At 36.2% G+C, this 17,647-nt stretch overlaps 1 pseudogene; it reads right to left on the bottom strand.

Annotated features, from left to right (window-relative positions):
- Positions 1-8,197: 8,197 nt before the first annotated feature.
- Positions 8,198-11,196, bottom strand: LOC123886181 (annotated as a pseudogene).
- Between the last annotated feature and the right edge of the window lie 6,451 nt (positions 11,197-17,647).

The raw sequence follows: 17,647 nt of genomic DNA on the forward strand, positions 1-17,647 counted from the left end.
TTATCAACACTTATCTGTTATAGACAGATGTTGTGACCGGTGCGCCAACATTTGTCTATAAAACAGAGTACTTAACATAAAACAATAAAAACAATAAAGTAAATAACACACAAGAGTTGTTAACCCAGTTCAGCCTAAAGCCTACTTTGGGGGATACCAATCCAGGAATGAAGTCCACTATCAGCAGTATTACTTCGAAGCTAAACTCACCCGTTTACAACTTCTCACTTAATCACTACTCAATGACACTTCTACCTAGGAACTCCTAGATATGAGACCCCGTCCCAATTCCCACCTTAACAACACAGACAACGTTGTTATAAAACTCAACGATTACAATAGGTGGAGATACACTCCTAAGAAACTAGGATTCACTCTTGCTTAAAAGCTTGCGAGTAAACCACACAACACAATAGAACAATCTCCGTACTTCAAAGCTTAGGAGAAGTTCACACATACAACTCAATAACACTCAGGTCCTAAGCTTGCATCAATGAGACACAAGAAAGGCTCACAATTAACACTCTAAAATCCCTAAAAACACATGCTTTGTAAGACACGATTTTAGATGCTTGAACCCTTATGCTTGCCTTCGTATTTATAGTGGTAGAACGACTTGGGCTTCAAGGAAAAATTATGGCTTCTAGAATTGCGGCAGCAGTGATATATTTTTGAAAATAATAGTTATATTTTTGAAACCGCAAAAATATATTTTCCAAAAATATAATTCCTTTGGAAAATAAAACTAGGGTTTAGCTGCCTCCTGAAACACATTAAACACGTGCGCCTTCCTCTGTAAGAAACCTTGAAATAATTCTTCAAACAGATCTTCAAAAGATTGAGTAGAAAATAACAGCTAGCTGGCGCGCGCAGATACAGAGTCAGGTGTTGTTCCAAAGTGTCCCAACATTTGTCACAACACTTGGGGTCAGCACATTTGTCTCAACACTTGGCTTAAGATATGTTTTTGCAAAATGTAGCCAATATACAAAAACCCAACAATCTCCCCCTTTGGCAAATTTTGGCTAAAACAATATTAGACCAGTATATAGAGAGATAAGTAGCATCAGAGGCAATGCAACAGCGGAATAAAACACAACTAGCCTCATGGAACAACACAAGAGAGAAATAAACTCTCATAGTAATGCTAAGAAATAGGAGAAATAAACTCCTAATAGTTTAAGGCGCATTCCTTCAATATAAGAACAACAGGGAAAAATAAATTCCCATAAACATCTGAGAAAAATAAATTCTCAGTCATAGTAGATAGAGGACTTGGTAGTCAGGTGCCATAACACTTGGCACAACATTTGTCAACTCATACATTCAGGTGATCAAGAGATATTATCACTCACACTCCCACTAAATTCATGCATACAAACATCAGATAGAGAAAGAATATTCACTACTCCCCCTCAATACGAACATACAAGCATTAGCACAGAAACAGTCACCAGATGTGAGAACATCTGTCTACACACTTGTCACACACACACACACACACACACACACTACTCCCCCTTTTTAGCCACAATTTAGACAAACATCATGCATAGGAAATCATAGGGTAGCAGACAATAGAAGTGCCAGAGTGCAATTATTATAGACCACAAAGCACACACAGGTGCTAGAAATTCAGGGCCTTGCCCATAAAAGAAACACCAAAAGTACATCAGAAACAAATAAGAAAACATCAGAAATCATATTGAAGAACTTTCATCAGAGTCCTCCATCAAATCCTCAGAGCCATCTTCAGAGCCACTAGTTCCTTCTCCTTCTAGTCCATCAGGCTCACCCTCAACAGTCTCAGCAGCCTCCTCAGCCTTGAGTGCCTCAATCACACGATCTATTTTCAGCTTCCTTGCCTCAAGAGCTCTGCTTGCTTCAGTCAGATCTGCAATTATCTGCTTCCTAGAGAGTATACCAGCCTGGACAGATGTGCCAACACCTGCTGCAGCATTTGTCCCATCCAGCAACCTCTGCTCAATAACCAACACCCCTTTCCTTTTACAAGGAACATCAGAGCTTCTTAGTATATCTGGGTGTTGCTCAAGTATTATATTGCATAGCAGAGTGGGGAGAGCAACTGGCTTCTCAACAGCATAAGTCAAAGCATGGCTTAAAGTTTCTTGAAAGAAATAAGATCCATAGTCAAAGTTGGCCTTGGTACCCACAGCATAGATAAACTTTCCCAAACCTCTAGCCACATCCCCTGAGTGGGTTGTAGGCACCCAATTATGGGCAGCAATCCTATTCAAAACAGCATAAAATGGAGAGAGGGAAGTTGCAGCCAACTTAGCCTTGCTTGGCCATACCTTAATTCTTCCACCAGTGAGGACCTTGCAGACCTCATTGTCTGTGACCTTTAGAGGAGCCACTTCATCAGAATTTCTTTGCAAATGTTGGTTGATCACAGTTGGTGAGAACTTAACACATTTACCACGAACAAATACCTGCCTGTATTCAGGACTTGCTGGATCATTACAGTTGTCAGCCACATTTATCAAAAATTCTTTGACAAGCCTGTCATAGCACTTGTCCAAACCCACCACAATTTTCATCAATCCTGCATACTCAAGAGCTTCAACAATACTAGAACATTCAAGAATATCAGCTTTCAAATTTCTTTCTAGAGCCAGCCTCCTATGATATACAAATTTCCATCTTGCAGACCCATTTTCTAGATGGAATGAGACATTATCCAAAGGGGCATAGGGAACAGTTTGAGGGACTTTCTTTCTTCCTATGCTCTTCCTAGAAGTGCTGCCAGATGCAGCAACATCTGTCTCTGGTTCAAAATCAGAATCACTGTTTGGTGGAGCTTTTGTTTTCTTAGTTTCAGTTCTGGGAACCACTTTACTGACAGGTTTTGGAGGTCCATACAGAGGCTTTTTACCAGTATCTTTAGAAGGTTTGGGTGGTTGGACAGGTGTGTTAGCAGTCTCTACACCTTTACAAGCTCTACTTCTAGTTCTCCTAGCCACACTAGCTTCAGAATTTGCAGGAATAGTACATCATCAACCGGGGCATCCTCTTGGTTCAGCTCATTAGCTAATTGGGCAGCCCTTGCAGCAGCTTCATCTAGACGTTCATTCTCAACCCTTTGATTTTCAAGACTCTGAAACAACTTGGAATCTATCCAGCAAACCTTGAAAGCAGACAGACGCTGTGCAGTAGCAGTAATAGCCTCAAGCTTGGCACGCTCATACTCCTCATGACTATATGAAGTCAACCTTTTCAATCCAGCCCTTGCTAAACCATCCTTCATAAGATGTCTTCACCCACAGCATCCAAAGCATTGCAGATCTTGGCCTTAAGAAGTGACACCTCTATATCCACATCAGAGGGACACACCAAGAACTTGTCCTTAATCTGAGATAACCTAAGTAAGTCATTATAAAGCTGAGTGGATAGGTTACCAAATGGGTCAGAGGATGAGGGTGAGATATTAGGAATGGTAGGGAGATTTGGTGATTTATTAGCAGGGTTGTCAATGATAACAACTTCTGCCTCTGAAGGCTTAGGAGCACAAGTGTGAATACGCTCAGGAGAAGCATGTTCAGCACTTGGATTTGGTTGAGGTTCAGGAGTTGAGTTAGGAGATGAGTGTTCAGGAGATTTGTGTGTAGATGTTAGTTCAGGAGATTTAATTGGAGAAGGTTGTTTGGTGGGAGAAACTTGTTCAGTGGCTGGAGTATTTGGTTCAGGTTCAGATGATGGAATGGTAGATGATTCTATTTGTGGTTGGGTTGGAGGTGATTTTGGTTTAGGGGGTGATGAAGATTTAGGATTGAAAGTTTGATTATTTAGGGGGTCAGGGCTAAGATGTTTTTCAAGTTCTGAAAGAGGGTTATCAGAGGTTGAAATGTTAGCAGGTTCAGGAAGTATAGTTCTAAGGGGTTTGGTAAAACCTATTCCAACTTCAGCTTCATTAAAAACAAACTTAGAAGACTTACCTTTAGGATCAGGAACTTGTTTTCTACGTAACTTGGCACCAATAGTCTCTTCATCAAATTTAGTTTCATCTTCAGATTCAGTCTCATCAGATGAACTGTCTACCTCAACAACGATAGGCTCTTTAGAAGATCCTTCAGCAGCCTTGTTAGCAACATCCTCACGTTTCTTGTTAGTCCTCTGTTCAGCCACAGATTGCTCCACTTTAATCTTCTTCTGAGCCAGGAGATCTGGCTTAGGTTGTTCAACTTGAGAATCAGCTTTCCTCTTTGGTCTCCTTGTAGGATTGTACATGTTTACAGGAGCTGGAGGAATCATACTCCTATCAACAGTAAACCCTTCTTTCCTCAGAACTTCCAAATAATCTTGAATGATGTGCTCAACATCCATTTCAGAGATTACTGGATATCCATCCACATAAAGACGATCTTCAAGACGAGCAGAGAACTCTTGTGGAGGTGAAACCAACTTAGTAGAGATGAGACGCATCTTGGTAAGAAAGCTTGCATTCAGAATTTCAAGAGTGAACTTCTTCTCAACAAGTTCTGGATAAAACTTCTTCAGATTTTGCACAACGTGACCTTGATACAGAAGATCTGACAGCAGCCTAGGATAAACAATGGTCGTTTTCCTCTGAGATTTGCTTGAGAAGATTGCTTCACAGATCCTCTCAAAGAAATATTCTCCTAGATTCACCTTATTTCCTTTCAGAAGGAAGTACAGCAGATGACGATGAGTCCAGGAGATTGTATCAGTGCCACCAACCCTTGGACTGATAGCTGCTAAGATGATCTTGAAAAGTACTCTGCATTCATCAGTCAAACCCTTGACTTTGCCTTTCAGCTTCAAATCAGTGCAAATCAGATGCAGAAGATCATCTCTGTATCTGGTATCCTTCTCAAAAACATCTAACTCTATCCCAGAGTTAGGCAAACCAAGCAGCGCATTGAAGTGAATAGGAGAGAACGCCATATTCAAACCACAGATATTAGACCTAATCTGTGTACCAGTGAATTCCAAAAGACCCATTTCCTTCCTAGTTTTTCCTTTCAGACTAGGATCTCGTTCGATTGCTGCACGTTCTTCCTTTTGAGCTTCAAACTTGTCAAAAACCTTAGCTTTCATCCAGAATTTCTTCAAAAGATCTGGATAGATAGGACCATTAAGCATGTCGAAGTACTTATCCCAACCTTGAGTGGAGAAGTACTTTTTCACATCAAACCCATTTGCCTGTAAACTGTCGAAATAAACCATCTTCTCTGATAGAAAGATAAGTTCAGATTCTGGAAACTCCATCTCGTTCCCAACGAGCTGAAGATTTCTGAACATGAATGGAGGGATCTTTGATGTAGAAGAAGACGAAGCACCAGCCATGATGGAGTTTAGGGTAAGGGTAGGAACTAACGAGAGAGAAAGAAAGTTTTGTTGAAGGTTTAGAGAGAAAAGAAAGTGTGGGTTGTGAGAGTGAAAAGTGTGCAAGTGTATTGTGTAAGCTTATTTAAATGAATACAGTTAACACAGAAATGGCAAATTTGGGAAGTTACGCTAATTGACAAAAAATTGAATACTAAAAGTCATCATTAACCACCCACTACCTGACACACGTAGACCACGTGCAGAAAATTACTCGGTAACTGCTATTTTAATGGACAACTGTTCAGTAGCAAATACCAAACGTTTTCCATTTAAATAGTTCAGAGCCTCTGAGTTTTTTAAAATATTCTATCAGAGTTAAGTATTTCAGAGCTTGTGTTTCAGATGTTCTGAATCATAAGTTCTGATATACATAACCTCTTATACTTTAATTGCCAAAAAAAAAAAATTTTATTTAGAGATTGAAAACATGTTCAGATGTTTCTTTATAAAATCAAATCTTTCAACAGGTAAGGCTTTAGTAAATATGTCAGCCCATTGATTTTCAGTATCAACAAACTTAATATCTATAATGCCTCTCTGAACATAATCTCTGATAAAATGGTGTTTAATTTCAATATGTTTGGCTCTAGAGTGTAGGATAGGATTTTTAGATAAATGAATTGTTGCAGTGTTATCACAATATAAAGGAATATTGTGACTGCTTACCTGATAATCTTCTAACTGATATTTTAACCAGAGCAGTTGTGTGCAACACTTAGCTGCTGAAATGTATTCTGCTTCTGCTGTAGACAAAGCTATAGTAGTTTGTCTTTTACTAGCCCAGGAGATAAGGTTTTCACCAACAAATTGACAATTGCCTACTTGTGGATTTTCTTTCAATTTTATCTCCAGCATAGTCAGCGTCACAGAATCCATTCAGTACATAATCATTGAATTTCTTATAAAGAAGTCCAAGATTAGTTGTTCCTTTCAGATACCTAAAGATTCTCTTTACAGCAGTAAGATGAGATTCTCTAGGATCTGACTGGAATATTGCACATAAGCAAACACTGAATAAAATATCTGGCCTAGAGGCTGTCAGATAGAGTAAGGAACCAATCATACCTCTGTAGACCTTTTGGTCAACTTTTCCTTCATCTTCTGACTTGCTCATGTTGGTAGTTGAATGCATAGGAGTGTTCATTATTTTGCAATCATCTAGGTTGAATTTCTTCAGAAGTTCTTTAGTATATTTTGATTGATGAACATAAGTTCCTTCCTTCTTCTGATTAATTTGAATTCCAAGAAAGAACTTCAATTCTCCCATCATGCTCATTTCAAATTCATCCTGCATTATCTTAGAAAAATTCTTGCACAAGGAAGCATTAGTTGAACCAAAAATAATATCATCAACATAAATTTGAATGATTAAAATGTCTTCTTTGGTTGTTTTTCTAAAGAGTGTGCAGTCAACCTTCCCTTTCTCAAAACCCTTTTCAAGAAGGAAATTACTGAGTCTATCATACCAAGCTCTTGGAGCTTGTTTCAGACCATACAGTGATTTCTTCAATTTGAAAACATGTTCTGGGTTTGAGACATCTTCAAAACCAGGAGGTTGCTTAACATACACTTCTTCAGAAATAAAACCATTTAAGAAGGCACTTTTAACATCCATCTGATACAAGGTTATTCCATGATTAACAGCATAAGATAGAAGTAACCTGATTGCTTCAAGTCTAGCAACTGGTGCAAAGGTTTCAGTATAGTCAATCCCCTCTTGCTGACTATAACCTTGTGCAACCAATCTAGCCTTGTTTCTTACCACTTCACCTTGTTCATTCAGCTTGTTTCTGAATACCCATTTTGTTCCAATAATGTTCTTGTGTGAAGGTTTGGGCACTAGAGTCCATACATCATTTCTTTGGAATTGATTCAGCTCTTCTTGCATTGCTACTATCCAAGCATCATCTTTCAGAGCTTCATCAATCTTTGAAGGTTCCATCATAGAGATAAGACCAACTAAGGATTCCTCATTTCTTAGCTGAGACCTTGTCTTTCTTGGACTATCCTTGTTGCCTAGAATCAGTTCCTCTGGATGAGATGATTTGTATTTGAAAGTATTTCTTGGGGGCTCATCATCTTCAGACTCATCATTAGCAGGTTCAGCAGTTGCTTCACTTCTTTGTTGTTCAGAGTCAGTAGGAACTGTTATGTTCAGAGGTTCTTCAGAGAATGGATGTTCTGAATAGTTTGGAATGACTGAATACTGATCCTCTGATACCTGAAATCTAGACAAACCTTCCACAAACTCTGACACTTGGTCAGGCTCTTTGTCATCAAATTTGACATGCATACTTTCTTCTACAGTGTGTGTTTCAGAAATATACAGTCTGTATGCTTTTGAGCATTCAGAATATCCTATAAAGATACCCTTATAACCTCTAGCATCAAATTTCTTTAGATGGACTTTGTTGTTTAAAATGTAACAAGTACATCCAAACTGATGAAAATAAGAAATGTCAGGCTTTCTTCCCTTGAACAATTCATAAGCAGTTTTGTTCAACTTAGATCTGATATAGATTCTATTTTGAACATAACATGCTGTGTTTACAGCTTCTGCCCATAAAAACTTTGCTACATTAGTTTCATGCATCATGGTTCTGGCCATTTCTTGCAGAGTTCTATTCTTCCTTTCAACAACCCCATTTTGTTGAGGAGTTCTAGGAGAAGAGAATTCATGCAGAATGCCATATTTTTCACAAAAGTTTTCAAAAGGTTCATTTTCAAATTCTCCACCATGATCACTTCTAACTTTTAAAATAGTGTAGCCTTTTTCATTTTGAATTTGTTTGCAGAAGACACTAAACTCATCATATGCTTCATCTTTTGTTCTTAGGAATTTTACCCAAGTCCATCTACTGTAATCATCAACAATCACTAATCCATACTTCTTTCCATTGATTGAGGCAGTGTTAACTGATCCAAATAGATCAATGTGAAGAAGTTCCAATGGTCTTGAGGTAGAAACAATACTTTTAGGTTTAAAAGAAGATTTTGTAATCTTTCCTTTTTGACAAGAACCACAAAGTGTGTTTGAGTGATACTTGATTTTTGGTAAACCTCTGACAAGGTCAAGCTTGCTAAGCTTGGAGATTAACCTCCAGTTAGCATGGCCTAACCTCTTATGCCAGATCCATTTTTCTTCACTCAAGGTCAAAAGACACATCACTTTTTGTTCATTCAAATCAGAAAGATTTATTTTATAAACATTGTTTTTCCTCAGACCTTTGAATACAGTGGAGTTATCAGATTGTTTGGTTACAGTACATGATTCCTTATTAAAGATAACTACATAACCATTGTCACAAAATTGACTTATGCTCAATAGATTATGTTTAAGTCCATCAACTAACCAAACATCATTAATAAATAGGGAAGAATTACCTACTGTACCTGTACCTATTATCTTTCCTTTTTGATTACCTCCAAAGCCAACAGATCCTCCTTCTTTCATAGTCAGCTTAGAAAATAGTTGTTTGTCACCAGTCATATGCCTTGAACATCCACTATCCAGATACCATGAGTGATTCATGATACTTCTTTGAATGGTAGGCTGTATGAGAAACAACTTTAATCACTACGGTGGAATTCTTTATCACAGTTAATGATAAAGTCATTCCAGTATTCTTCCTCTTCACATCTCAAGTTCTGATAGTTAACTTGAGAGCCTATCAGCCATTTGTCTAGGACATAAGCCTTTCTTCCTTTGCATAGGACTTGTTTCCATGCTCTAGGTAGGACATATCCTTTCCTAGTTGGTAAATCTGAATGGTACATTATTTCAGCTTTTGGTACCCATCTTCTGGGTCCATACTTGTTAGTCCACAAATGCTTACTATGTTGTTGAGTATTAGAGAAAGATTTTGATTTGGAATAATAACTCTTTTGAAAATTTTTCTTAGTTTGAGTTTTGTTATTATTCCAGGACTTGGATTGTTTATGATTCCAAAATTTGTATCTATCACCAATCCATTGTTCTGATTGGTTATTTTACTGATTCTAGAATCATAAATAACCTTAGTCCTATATTGCCTCTGAGGTTTGAGGTTTGACTTTCTTTTAAAAACTTCTGAGCTTTTAGGTTGACTTTTCTCAAGTACTAAAATTCCTCTAGTTCCAGAAGTTGAAGTCTCAGATTTTGAAGTTTTCAGAACATCTGAACTAATATTATCAGGTTCTGAATAACTTCTATCTTCTGAGCTTTTCTTCCCAGATCATGAGGAACTTGGTTCCTCTGAGTTGTCATTTCCTAATTCTCTCAGATCATCATCCTCATTTTCCAGAGTACCAAATTTCTTTCCTTCTTCACTCTGTGGTACAACATAGTAAACCCAAGATTTTCCAACCTTTTTGGGATAAGTTTTTAGCTTTGAATATGTTCTACCATATTCATAGCCAACTCCCTCTCCTCTATGTCTCATGACATTATAAACAAGATTAGCAGCTTTGCTCTTACCAAGGTTGAGATGCACAAACTGTTGAAGTGCCATTTCTTGCTCATCAACAGGTTTGTGACACACAGCACATCCTTTTTCAAGATCATTCACTCTATTCAGAGTTTCTTGATATAAACCTTGAAAATGATCTGTCTGTTCATTCAGAGTGTTAAGCTTTTCTTGTGAAGCTTTTTGTTTACTTAACACTCTGAGATGTTTCTCAATTACCTTGTTAAGTGCAGTTATAAGTTGAGATTTAGAACAGTCAGAAAATACCTCATCTGTAACCTCTGAATCTAATTCTGATTCATCCTCTGAATCTGCATCTGAGTCAGTTGAAGCCATTAGGGCTAGATTTGCCTCTTCCTCTTCCTCAACTTCTTCCTCAGATGATAGCTCCTCAAAAGTGGCCATCAAACTCTTTTTCAACTTACTCTTAAATTGTTGCTTCATTGAACTGTATCTTTTGCTCTTGTCTTTGGCAGACATTTCTGGACAATCAGCAATGAAGTGTCCAGGCTTTTTGCAGTTGAAACAGTTCTTCTGATCATCCTTTTTGCTGACAAAATTTCTTGAGCTGTCCTCTGAAATTCCTTTTGTTCAACCTGTTCCATTGCTGAAACTTGGTGAATAAAGCAAACTCATCTTCATTCATTTCATCCTCTTGACCATCAGGAGAAGATTCTTCTTCAATATCAAGAAGCTGAGTCTTAAGAGCCTTAAAAGGAGTCCTAGTTGATTGTAAAGCCACTGACTTGGACTTCTTCTTAGTTTCTGAGTCAGCATTCAGAACCATCTCATGGCTTCTGAGATTGCTTATCAGAGCTTCAAGACTCAGGGTCTTGAGATTTTGAGCTTCCTCTATTGCAGTGACCTTAGGTCTCCAAGCAATAGGAAGACTCCTCAGAATCTTCTGAACATGGTCATAGGTAGAATAACTTCTCTTCAGAGCCTTAAGACCAGATACAAGGATTTGAAACCTTGTAAACATAGTCTCAATACTCTCATCATGTTGCATAGTGAATAGCTCATATTGCCTTATCAAGAGACTAGCCTTAGCCTCTTGAACCTTTTCATTACCATCATAGGTAGCACACATAGAGTCAAAGATAGATTTAGCAGAAGACTTGTCCTCTATTCTGACATAGTCCTCATGTCTTATAGCACCAACAACAATGTCATTTACTCTGTGATGTTTTGTGTAGGTTTTTAGGTTAGCTGGTGTGAGTAACTTTCTATGCTCAATGGACAATCTACCATGTTCATTTAAGTTTTCAAAAGTTACTCCCAACTCAACCAAATCCCACAACTCATGATCAATAGCTGTAATATTGCTATACAGTCTCTCTTTCCACCACTCAAATAATGAAGCATCACCATTGAATATAGGGGCTTTTCTATTGCCACTATGTTCATGTGATTCATTACTTAAGTAGTCATAACCATAAGCATTTCTAGGACCACCACCACCACCACCAGCACCACTGGCAGCAGCAGCACTGTCCTCACCAGTTCTAGTACTACTATCGTCTCCTCCAGACATAGTGTTCTCACAAGATCTTTACTGTCTCACTGTTAGGTGAAAGTAACAGACCAGTGCTCTGATACCAATTGAAGGTGTGAAAACACAAGAAGGGGGGGGGGGGGTTGAAATGTGTTTTAGCTAAGTTAAAACTTTTTCAAGTTCTTAACTTAACTACGTTAGCAGCGGATAAATAACACAAACAATAACAAGATAGAGAGAGAGAAAGTACACAAGCAATTTATATTGGTTCCTCTCACAAAACGAGAGTAGTCCAGTCCCCTTGCACTTCCAAGGGATTTCACTATAATCATACAAGATTACACCTGCTCAAGCACACAAGCAAGAGACTTCACAACAATGCTCAAGCACACAAGCTTAAGACTTCTTACTTAAGCACACAAGCTTAAGTTTCCTCAAGTAATAGTAAAGTAAATGAAAGTATACAAATGCTCTTATGAGAACCTAAACGAGAGCAAATACAATGAGTACAAAGTATTTGAACTAAGAGTGCAAAAACACTAGATCAGAGGTTCAGAACTTGTATACAGAATTCAGAGTTTGTTCAGCGCGAGTTAAATCCTTGATTATGTTGTTTTTTTAATACAACTGATCCTTCTAGTATATATATCACTAGAAAAGAGTCGTTGCAAAAGAACCGTTGAAGTAGATAATCTTTTGTCTTAAAGCAGCTTGTCTTGATGCAGTTTGGTTGTATCTAAAACTGAGTAAGAGTTTCAGGTACTTTGACTACTGCAGAGAGGACTTTCCTTATTCAGCTAACAAGTCTGAAAACCCACGTTCTCAAGAGAGGACAGACAAAATGAGAGTAGCTGTACTGATCAGGCTTGAAAGGTCCTTTTCTTCATTGGTAGAAGAGTTGACTTGCAAAAGGGAATCTTCACAGATTACAAGAAGATCTTCAGAGGTTGATGAAGCTTTAGACACTTAAGAAGTTCTGATGACTTCATCATCTGAAGGTTGTAACTTCTGAAGTCCAACATCTTCTGAGCGCTTGTGAACTTCTGAATTCACATCTTCTGAGCTTCACTCAGAGCTTATCTGAAGCTAATATCTGCGCACTTTAAAATAAATTTTTAGTCCTTCCAATTGTTTATTAATACTTTGTTATCATCAAAACCTTTATAGATTTAGGGGCAAACATTTTTAAATCAATTTTGTTCCAACATTAATTACCAATTTAAGGTTGACTCACGCGCTCATTTATCTATCTTTAATGAGTTTAAGACATCTAAAAGGCATATATATTCATAGGAGTGTATCTGATGGGGTTCCAGATCTGCAATAGTGATCGGAAGGCCTGATAGAAGTTCAGATACAAATGACTCTTTTTCACCAACCTAAAATAGCAATTACATTGACGGTTATGGATTATATCACATCAAATCAAATACATAATATATATGGAAGAATTGTGGGACAAATATTAGTCTCGTTTTATTTTTTGAATTCAAGAGAATGGGAAAGAGAGGAAATTACAGCCTCGTGCAAGGGCACAAATGAACAAACAGATGCATACGTTAGACCACTTATTAGTAAATATTATTACGCATTTATTATGTAATTAATGGTAGTTATTATATTATTAATAATGTGGAATGTTGTTAGTTGGTTAGTTAGTTTGTTAGGGAATACTACAAGAAAATTGGACAACAGTAAAAGCTTTGATGCTAAACACTAGCGTCCATGTTGACGCTAATTAGTGTTTACTATAACGGACACTAAAACTGAAGCTAAAATGTGTATCAAATGCGGACGCTAATTAGCATCTACTAGTTATTGATGCTAAAATGATACTTTTGAAATCGGTTAAATAATTAACCAATTTAAAACATCTATTTTTTAAAACAAAAATTATGCTTTTCCTCCCTACATATACAACGCTTGATTAGATAAACATTTAACTAAAAACAAGAGGCCAAAGTGAAATCATTCAAATCACATTACAAACCACTTTGCAACTTTTAAAGAGTATACAATCATCATAATAATTCCAATATACGAGTTGTATTAAATTTGATTTTGAAATTTACATCAATTTGTTATTAGTCATGGGGAATTAATAAGTAACACCATTTCCGGATACAAAGATTAAAACATGAACCTATTATATGCATTCTCAGTTGCAAAGTAAAAAAAAAAAAACACAGATCCTAGATACATATAATTACCATGTCAAATATAATAGAAAACAAAATTGGCCACTATGGAGCACCGATACAACTCTAACACGAGTAGTTACATTCAATTTGATATATATAATCAACATGAGTCCACACATATAATCAACACAATAAAAAGAAATCGGGACTAGGATTCAAGACAGCAACAAGTTTTAACAAGGATCCAAACCAAGATTGAGAAAATAGAAAGGTCTGCCATCAACAGATAAATCTAAAATCACGAGAGAGAATTAACCAAACACGATTGTTATTCATGGAAATTAACCAAGAGAGAGAATTAAAAATTAAAAAGAGAACATCGGTCATTATAGAAATAATAAAAAGCAATCATCTCAAGTCCAATATCTTACATTTTATTCTTTTCTCAAAAACCAATGCAAATTCATCTAATAAATTTGGTAATAGGCCATCCATGCTTGTTCGATGCCGAAGGCTACAACCATATCATGGGTCAGAAGAAGAGGACAAAAAGGTCAACTAACAGGTTAAATATGAAGACCCTAAATACTAATACTCACCAAGATTACACGATCTCGATATTCATTAATTTGAACGTTTGACTGCACATAATAATCTCCAATCTTAAGGGAACCAAATATGAAATGAAATGTCCTTTGTATAAAAAAGACTATACATAGTAAATAAAATATGAACTATTAACAAGTTTAAGAGCTGAGAATCAAAGGATTATGTTTCTAATTGAATTTATATCATTGAACCAAGTGCAATTTCAAAATTGATGCTGAAAAGGCTTTAAGACAGGTTGCTCAGTGAAACATTTTAGAACATAGTGAACTAATGTGGCAGTTAGATCTTTCTGAGGTTCCCTCTGCTCATTCTTCAAAGTTCAATGGACAAAGATATTCATATATATCTGCATCTTCCCATTGGCAGCACCCACACTTGTTCATCATAAAACATCAAATTGACAAAATATGAGCTAACAACCATTAAGAACTTTTATCAAACAGTTTACATGCACACAATAAAACTCAAAAGTAAGTGAGAATGCTTAACTCAATAAAACTGCCTTCCTCTAACAATTTACCTGCAATCAACAGGCACTTCTTCAATCAACCAGTCCTACAAAGTGCACACAGAATGCACACATGCAACATTTCAAATCTTTTCAATAACAAATCAGTTCAATCATATGAAGAAGGAAACTCTAAGTAGAGAAATTGATTGAAACCCTAAGTGGAAATTGAAATTGAGAAATTTGGGGAAGAAAGAGAGAGAAATAGAAGAATGGCCTAAAACCTTTGTTCCTGTGTTGTTTGGGGAAGAACGAGAATTGAAATGAAAACCTATACGCCGAATTGGGGCAGCCTGGTTCAGATAGAAAGAGAGTGGAAAAGAGAGAATCACACAAAAGAGAGAATGAAAAATCGAGGGAATTAGAAAATTGGGGGTACAAAGAGGCGCACTGAATGATAGATGAGGAAAATTAACTCATTAAATTACGGGAGTTTAAAATCCCCGCTAACTTAACATATGGTTCCCTCAGTACTTACTTTTTAACAGGGGTTATCCTAAACCTCCGCTAACAAACTGCCCATATCCACCTCATTTTTTGTAGAGTGTCAAAACATATAACACGGTACACTATAAAGCTCTTTCTATGGCTTATGACAACCAAAGAAGACCAATAGAAACTTAATTGTCTTAATTGAATACCACTAAATTTATTCGAATTTTATAAAAATCTTGATTGAATATCACCTAGATTTATGATGATCAAGATGAGATAATAACAATAATTTATCCTTATTATAAAATATTTCTTGTGTGTGTGTTTTTTTTTTTTATTGAGTGTATTGTTTTTCTATATTCTTTCTATAATTTTTTTTAAGGTTTTCCTATATGTGCAATTTTGCACATGTTAAAAAGTTCAAAATAGTAAGTTTTTATTGAAAATTGTGAATTTGTATAATAAATATTTAATCTTTTATATTATAAGCTTGTATACACAAGCAAACCTTAAACCCTAATTTGTTTTTCATGTTTTCCCTCCATTTTATCTTGCAATTTTTATTAAAAAATAATACAATTTTGTCTTGACTAGGATTTGAACCCGCAACCCTTCAATGCAAAGCAATATTCCAACCACTATGACAAGTATACCAATTATGATTATAATTATGTGCAATAATTGATAAGCACCATCAATTTTAAAAGTATATCATATCAAAAATATTGTTGACTATATTATTCATCACAAAATATTTTTATGTCTTTTCTGATCAATGATTTTTTTCTACCGGATCATCAATTTAGAGAATAATTATCATGTGGGATTTGGAAAGTTATTATCATGTGTGATTTGGAAAGTTATTATCAAACTCAATTCTGCTAAATCAATTTTTTTTGCAATACAACCAAACACAACCATAGTAATGTCACTAATCACATTCATTATTTTGATTTTAACATTGCAGATCTAATATTAACCGATGATCAATTGATACAATATGCACTAGCAAATATTGAGATGTCTAGAGCAGACACATCATTAGTTCCTGATATACAAAATAGTTTAATACATGACGAATTGAATTATAACAGACAATCATTAACTGAGGAACATGTTAGATTGATGTCAACTATGACTTCAGAGCAACGTAAAGTATATGACACAATCATGACAAGAGTTAACGAAAACAAACCTGGTGCGTTTTTTCTTTATGGTTATGGCGGTACATGGAAGACATTTATCTGGAGGGCCATGTCAGCCGCATTACGCTCAAAAGGTGAGATAGTTTTAACAGTTGCTTCAAGTGGGATCGCTGCATTGCTTATACCTGGCGGTAGAACAACATATTCAAGGTTTTTTATGAAGTAACAATAAATGTCACAAGAAAGGGGGGTTTGAATTGTGACCCTTTTTAAAATTCTTTTATGTGAGTTTAAAATAACTCAAGACAATATTTCTTCTAATTGGTTAGTTAACAATTAACAAAGAAATATAGTTAGCAACAATAAAATAAACAATATATAAATGAACAAAGTAAATACTGAGTTAGTTGCTGAATAAGTAAATGTTTAAGGCCCAGAGCACTCTGGTATTACTCAGTTAGTTAGTTTAGTATGTTTTAAGGATTTTAGAGTCCAAGAGAAAAACACACAAAAGTTATCCTGGTTCACCCAACTTGGGCTAGTCCAGTCCTCACAGTCCTTGTGAGATTGTCCACTATAAATGCTCAGATCAGAACCTTCTGCTTCGCATCAAAAACTTGATCACAACTGGATCAATACAATCTGCTTTTCTTCACTCGAAAAGACTTTTACACAAATGCTTTTCTTCACTCGAAAAGACTTTCACTCAACATGCTTTTCTTCACTCGAAAAGACTTTCTCACAAACACTCAATCTAACATGAAAGAAAGACTTGAGAGGGTTACAATATTTGTGGGGAATATGGGTTAAATCAACTCAAGTGAGAGATTGATAATAGCAAGCTTTGTCTATTTGTTTTTCACAAATTTATGATATATCTTTGATGATTTGCTTTGCTTTTGAAGAGTTTATTACTTGTTGATTTTTACTTCAACTAAGTATATGATTTGATTCTTTTTGCAAACTCTTAATTTTCTCTTCATGTAGCTCCAATGTATTTATAGGCAAATAAGACCTTGGAGGAGCGTATGAGAGAGGGATTTGAATTTCAAATCCAACTTGACATGTCACAATGTTGTGCTGTCTTTTTGCTGTGAATAGTGCGTTATCGTTGCTTCAGTAACATTACCGTTATGGCAATCTGCACTACACTTTTAATCCAATGACAACCACTGCATTTACGTGGCCCATATATGTCCATAAGAAGGAATCTTTCCTAATTTAGGGTTGGACAACTTGTATGCAAGTGGGAAAAAATATCATGTAATTATTGTACTTTGTTTTGGTGACTCATTGTCCTTTGTTGTTTCCTTGTCCCCTCTATGTTCCCTTGAAGAGAATGAGGCATGCTACAACTTGGCTTATGGTGTGACTTCACCTTGTTGGCCAATTTTTGTCCAAGCCATCATTGTATGATGTGGCTTTCATTTGAAATTCAAATCTTCATCAATCATTGATGGAAGCTTCCCTTGTTTGTCCAAAGGGGCTTTTATTACTTT

This window comes from Trifolium pratense, linkage group LG5, assembly GCF_020283565.1.
Source record: "Trifolium pratense cultivar HEN17-A07 linkage group LG5, ARS_RC_1.1, whole genome shotgun sequence".
NCBI classification, from domain to species: Eukaryota; Viridiplantae; Streptophyta; class Magnoliopsida; order Fabales; family Fabaceae; genus Trifolium; species Trifolium pratense.